Genomic DNA, 6128 nt, shown 5'->3' on the forward strand with positions numbered 1-6128 from the left:
TGATTTCAAACTCTTCTTGGAAAACCAATTTAAGAGATAATTTAATGGGATGAAGACCGCCGAATCTTTCCTGAAGAGAGCCAAAGATGTGTTTGATCCAAAGACCAATAAGAACTTCACGAATGTCATGTAGCCCCCAAAATATCAGATGAAACAGATTCTGATTGTGAATAACTTTTATGATGGATCACTACGCAAGATGGAATTGGGTCTATGATGAAGCCACATCTTCTGCTGTCATCAAATTCCCAGATGGTGTTTTTCGCATTGTTAACAAAAGGGATCTGCTACAATTTGGTGAAAGAGACATCCACACTTTGGCTCATCATCAAATTTTATGCCAGGAAGAGATTTTTGAGGCTGCTGCTAAGGAGTTCACGAGCATGATTTCCGAGATCATAGAGAAAAAGATGTGCTTGGGTGCGATGGGAAGATCAGATGTGCTGGTGATCGAGAAAGACTAAATTCATGCTAGCCTCAAACCATGGGGGAGACTGTTAGGTCATATTTTATTGGTTTGGGCTAGGCATCAATCTGTATAGGTCTGAATAGGGTTTTGGTCATGTAAGGTTTGGGTGTGCGGTTGTGTGTTTGCGGCTGTATGGGTGTTCATGGTCGTTAACTTGTTCTCGGTCTTGGTCCCTTATAAATAGCGTGTCATATGTGTCAGATGTACAGTTGTTGCGTGTGTGTGTTATCCAAGTGTACCAGACGTTTACGGCCCTAATAGAACATGTGTATTGTTGGATTGATCTTGCTTCTAATCCCTCTTATCCTTATTGATTACAGCTTGATTGTGTTTTTGATCACTAGTTAGTTCCAGATTTAGGGACTTACAGTATCCCACCCACGATTTGGAGTTGGGGGCGGTGGTGTTCGCCCTCAAGATCTGGCGCCATTACCTGTATGGAGTCCGGTGCACCATATACACGGACCACAAGAGTGTGAAGTACCTCATGGATCAAGCCAACCTGAATATGAGATAGAGGAGGCGGTTGGATGTAGTGAAAGACTACGACTGCGAGATCTTATATCACCCCAACAAGGCTAATGTGGTAGCCGATGCCTTGAGCAGCAGAGCAGCGAGTGCTCCGATCCGAGATGTGTGTATGAGGATGACGGTGATGACTCCAGTCCTAGATACCATCCGAGAGGCTCAGGTGGAGGCTGTGAGGCTCGGGAACCTCAAGAGGGAGTGAGTGATCGGATAGTTTTCTGATTTTGAGACGGATAATCGGGGGCTTATGACTTTCCATGGGCGGATTTAGGTGCCCTATACAGGTGGAGCTCGGTGTATACTAATGGAGGAGGCACATAGGTCGAGATTCTTGATCCATCCAGGAGCCAATAAGATGTATTTGGATTTGAAGAGAGATTACTGGTGACCCTGTATGAAGAGGGATGTGACATGGGTAGTTGAGAGGTGCTTGACCTGTCGTCGGGTTAAGGCAGAGCCCCAGCGTCCACATGGCCCTTTACAGCCTGTAGAGATTCCCCAGTAGAAGTGGGAACAGATTTCCATGAATTTTATCACCAAATTACCAAGAACCGCGCGAGGTGTCGATGCGATATGGGTAATTGTGGACCGGCTGACGAAGAGCGCTCACTTCATTGCTATTAGTAAGGGCTATTTTGTAGAGAGATTGGTCGAGATCTATGTGAGAGAGGTGGTAGCACGACATGGGGTTCCGAATTTGATAGTGTCAGATTGGGATGTGCATTTTACTTCCAGGTTCTGGAAGAGGTTTCATGAGGAGTTGGATACCCGATTGCACTTCAGTACCGCATACCACCCACAAACTGATGGACAGAGTGAGCGGACGATTCAGACACTGAAAGACGTGATGCGTGCATGTGTTATGGACTTCGGAGGAAGTTGGGATACTTATTTTCCCTTGGCCGAGTTTTCGTATAACAACAACCATCATTCCAGTATTGGCATGCCTCCCTTTTAGCTCTTATATGGGAGGAGGTGTCGGATTTCCATCTATTGCAGAGAGGTAGGGCAGAGAGTGATGGGTGGCACAGAGATAGTGCTCAAAATAACTGAGCAGATTCAGCAGGTCAGATAGAGGTTACTGACAGCTCAGAGTCGCTAGAAGAGTTACGCAGACCGGCAACGATCCGAGCTTGAGTTCCAGGTGGGAGATTTTGTCCTCCTGAAGGTATCCCCGTGGAAAGGGGTGATCCTATTCAGGAAGCGGGGAAAGTTGGGTCCCAGATATATTGGCCCTTTCAGAGTGACTGCCAGAGTGTGGAAGGTAGCTTATCGGTTGGAGCTACCTGCAGAGTTGAGCCAGATACATAACACCTTTCATATGTCTCAGTTGAGGAAGTGTGTAGCCGATGACACGGCAGTGGTACTGTTAGAGGACATTCAGGTTGATGTGAGCCTGAATTACATCGAGAGGCCGATAGCGATCTTAGATAGGAAGGTGAAGGTCTTGAGGAATAAAGAGGTGCCCTTGGTTCAGGTCCAGTGGCAACATCGGAAGGGGTCTGAGTGGACTTGGGAGCCGGAGTCTGAGATGCACGAGCAGTACCCTGAGTTATTTCCAGAAGATGACTTCGAGGGTGAAGTCTGATTCTAGTGAGGGAGAATTGTAACATCCTTAGATCAGGTATACCTCATCAACCCTTGTTCTTTCGGTAATTGTCAAGTTTGGCCCTTTATTAGAGAAAAGGTGGTAAGTGAGTACGCGGGGCGTATACGTGTCTACGCTCAGCCTACTCATGTGCGTGTTTATGACGCGGAAGCCACCTAGTACGTCGGGCGTACCAGAGGGTACGTTAGGCGTACTAGGCCCAGAGTAAAAACCCTAATTAAGGGTGTCTCCCTATTTAAAGGACATGATGGCCTCATTTCTGGCCACCATTACCAGACCTCAACCCTCTAAAACCCTAATTTCTCGTCCCTTGAGCTTGTGTGTCCATCTGTGAGCTATTAAGTGTTCTTGTGGTTTCTTTGGAGTGAAGAAAGAGCTTTGAAGAGGAAGGAGTGGGAGTCCAAGCTTTGGATCTGAGCTTATCTGTGGTTGGAGCTTCAGTTAGAGGTATAAAGCTCAAAGCTTTCCCATCCATTTTGATTTGTGCTTTATGTGGTCCATTTTAGGGTTTTTGGTCCCAAAGCTTGAAGCTTTATGAGTTGTTGAAACTCTAGAGCCTAATACCTGTCCCTTTGAGTGTTTTAATGGAGTGGTTTAATAAAAATGGAGTCTTGGACGTCAAAACCACCCCATGCATGAGATATGAGCATTCTTGAGAATAAAGAGTGAGAGTTTTGGTGTTTGTGACTTTTTCAGCCATGCAAAGGCTTAAAGTCACAGACTTTATGGAGTATGAGCCTTTAGGGAGTCCAGATCTGAGATTTGAGCTAAGGTCTTAACGGATCAAGACCAAATGAGTAGGAAGAGCAAAACTGGGGCGTACGCTAAGCGTAATCCCAGTACGCGCAGTGTAGAGTCAAGAATCCCCGATGCATGCATGGCGAAGGAGTACGCCCAGCGTAGAGGGCTTGTACGTGTGTCGTACGCGCCGTCGTTGACTTTTAGTTGACTTTTAGGGTTTGGTCAATTTGTGGACTATTAAGGCCATGGAAGGGTAAAATGGTCATTTATCCTTCTTGGAGTTTGTAGAAGGGTTTAGCCTAGCTACTTTGAGAGTCGTTATTAATTAGAAATAATTATCGTATGTGTTAGGCGGAGGCTAGACCGGTGATTTGAGATCGAGGTTATCCGATTTCTTATGAGGTGAGTCTTCTCACTATACTTACCTAAAGTGGCAACTTTGTGTGTGACCGGAGGGTCTTATGTTTTTATATTGAGTATTGTGATATCCTGCAATATGTCTTTGTGATTTATGTTGTGTATTATTCTGAGCTTACTGAGTTAGGACCGGAGGGTCCACCCGAGTTGTGGGATCGGAGGGTTCCACTGAGACACATTGACCGGAGGGTCTTAGTTGAGTATAGCCATGAGAGGCTAATGAGTTACGTGTGGTATTTTGGGGAACTCGCTAAGCTTCGTTCTTACCGTGTTATGTGTTATGTGTTTTAGGTACTTCTCAGGATCACGGGAAGGCACCGGCTTGATTGTACACACACGACTTGGAGATATGTTTTGGAGGATCCTAGATTGTGTTTTAAAGAATTAATGAACATGTGCTTTTGATAACTCGATATTTGGGGTTTTTATGGTTGTGATAATGAAATTAATGTGATTTCTAAATAAAAAAAATTTGTTTGGAAATTTACGGTGTTACATAAATCAACCATAAAAGCAAATATATTGAATCTAAACAAAAGTCTCTTAATTATCTTGGTAAAAATCGTTTCATGTTTTCTTAGTATTTCTTGTGTTCACTAGTTGTTTTCTTTTTAAATTTTAATTAAGTGTTTAAGTTTCTAGTCTTGCAAAACTAGAGAAAAAACCTTATTTTTAATTAATAGTAATTTAGTTAACTGTAATAGATAAAATTAGCCATTATTCTCGTTCCTTGTGTTCGATACCCGACTATTCGTGTTATTCTATTTTCGATTAGGTACACTACCTTATGCGTAATAGTTAGTTAAATTAGTTGGTTTAAACCAGTATATAAATTACGTATCAAGTTTTTGGCATCGTTGCCAGAGAACGGTTCCAATAATTAGTTAGTTTATTTTATGTTATTGGTTATCGACCCTTTGTTTGGAATTTATTCCATACAAAGTTACCTGTTTTTCAATTTTCTATTTTACTGATTTTTACAGCTCATCACGGCGTGGTTCTACTCGACCACGACATGGTGCTCGTTTAGAAAGTTTTCCATTTTTGTTCTTTTTACGTTTTATTTTCTCTTTATTGCAGCTAGTATATGACCCACAGATCAAATTTTCCATTGACACCACCGTTTGAAGATCCAGAGTCAACGTTCCATAAAAAGAAGAGCAAACACGTAGAAGAAACAAGCAACAAGTCAGGAAATGAAGGCAAGTTTGAAAGCTCTGAGACGACCTCTAAGAAAAAGGAAGTTGGTTACGAGCCCGAAACAGAATTAGAAAAAGGTAGTGAACTCGCAAGCGAGCCCAAAAACAACATGGCGGACACTACCGACATGACGATGGAGGAGTACAAAAGACGGATTGTGCAACCCGCAATTCCCGCAATAGCCAACTTTGAGTTGAAAGGACACATACTTGCTCAGTTGAAAGACATACCATTTTACAGGAAGGATTATGAGGACTCTTACAAGAACATTGATGAAGTCAATGATATCGCTGACTACTTCAATATTCCCAACATACCATGCAAGACGGTGTTACTCCGAATGCTCCCTATTACTTTTAAGGGTGAGGCAAAAGATTGGCTAAGAGCACTTCCACCGGGAGCAATAACAACTTGGGCAAAATGCGTGAAGAGTTCATCCAACAATTTTGTCCACCATCTATGGTTGTAAAATTGAAAAATGCTATTGCAAATTTCGAGCAAAACATGGGAGAATCATTGTACGAGGCATGGGAGCGCTATAAGGGATTACTAAGAAACTGCCCCCATAATGATCTAAATGTGCAACAAGAAGTATCAATCTTCTACGACGTGGTAAAATTGACAACTAGGTAACTCCTTGATTCTCAAGGGCCACTCACAAAGAAAGCATTGGCTGCAATCAAGGATCTAATTGAAGAATTCTCCAAAGATTCAAGAGAATACCATAACCCTCAACAAGACGTAACAAAGGGAATCATGAATTCGGCTTCGGGTGACCTGGCGACAGTTTTGGAAAAGTTGGATAACATGGATCGAAGAATAAAAAGATGGATCAAACCATCCATGCAATACGGGTGGGGTGTGACAATTGGAGCGGACCACATTTGACTAAGGATTGTGACCTTGATGAAAATGGAAACCGAAAGGCCCAAGCTTTCTATTCAAGCGGAGATCGTTATGATGAAGATTGAAGAAAGTGTAAAAAGAAGTTGTTACCTTACGATGAATACAAGAAGGCCAAGGAAGAATAATATGAACAAAAAGGAAGAGGCTTCTACCAAAAAGAGGAATCGGCTCCCAAAAAGAAACTCTATTTCGAAGCAATGCTTGTTCGGTTTGCAGCCGCATTAGTAAAAAGACATGAGGATATAGAAGCAGTACCTA

General features: G+C 42.8%; 1 non-coding gene across 1 annotated transcript; it reads right to left on the bottom strand.

Annotated features, from left to right (window-relative positions):
• Positions 1 to 5432: 5432 nt before the first annotated feature.
• Positions 5433 to 5539, bottom strand: LOC145135333 (small nucleolar RNA R71). The gene has a single exon (XR_013719795.1). It is a non-coding gene; the product is annotated as a small nucleolar RNA R71 (small nucleolar RNA).
• Positions 5540 to 6128: the final 589 nt, after the last annotated feature.

The sequence above is a fragment of the Lactuca virosa genome, chromosome 8 (genome assembly GCF_052849685.1).
Source record: "Lactuca virosa cultivar CGN04683 chromosome 8, Lactuca_virosa_CGN04683_v6, whole genome shotgun sequence".
NCBI lineage: Eukaryota > Viridiplantae > Streptophyta > Magnoliopsida > Asterales > Asteraceae > Lactuca > Lactuca virosa.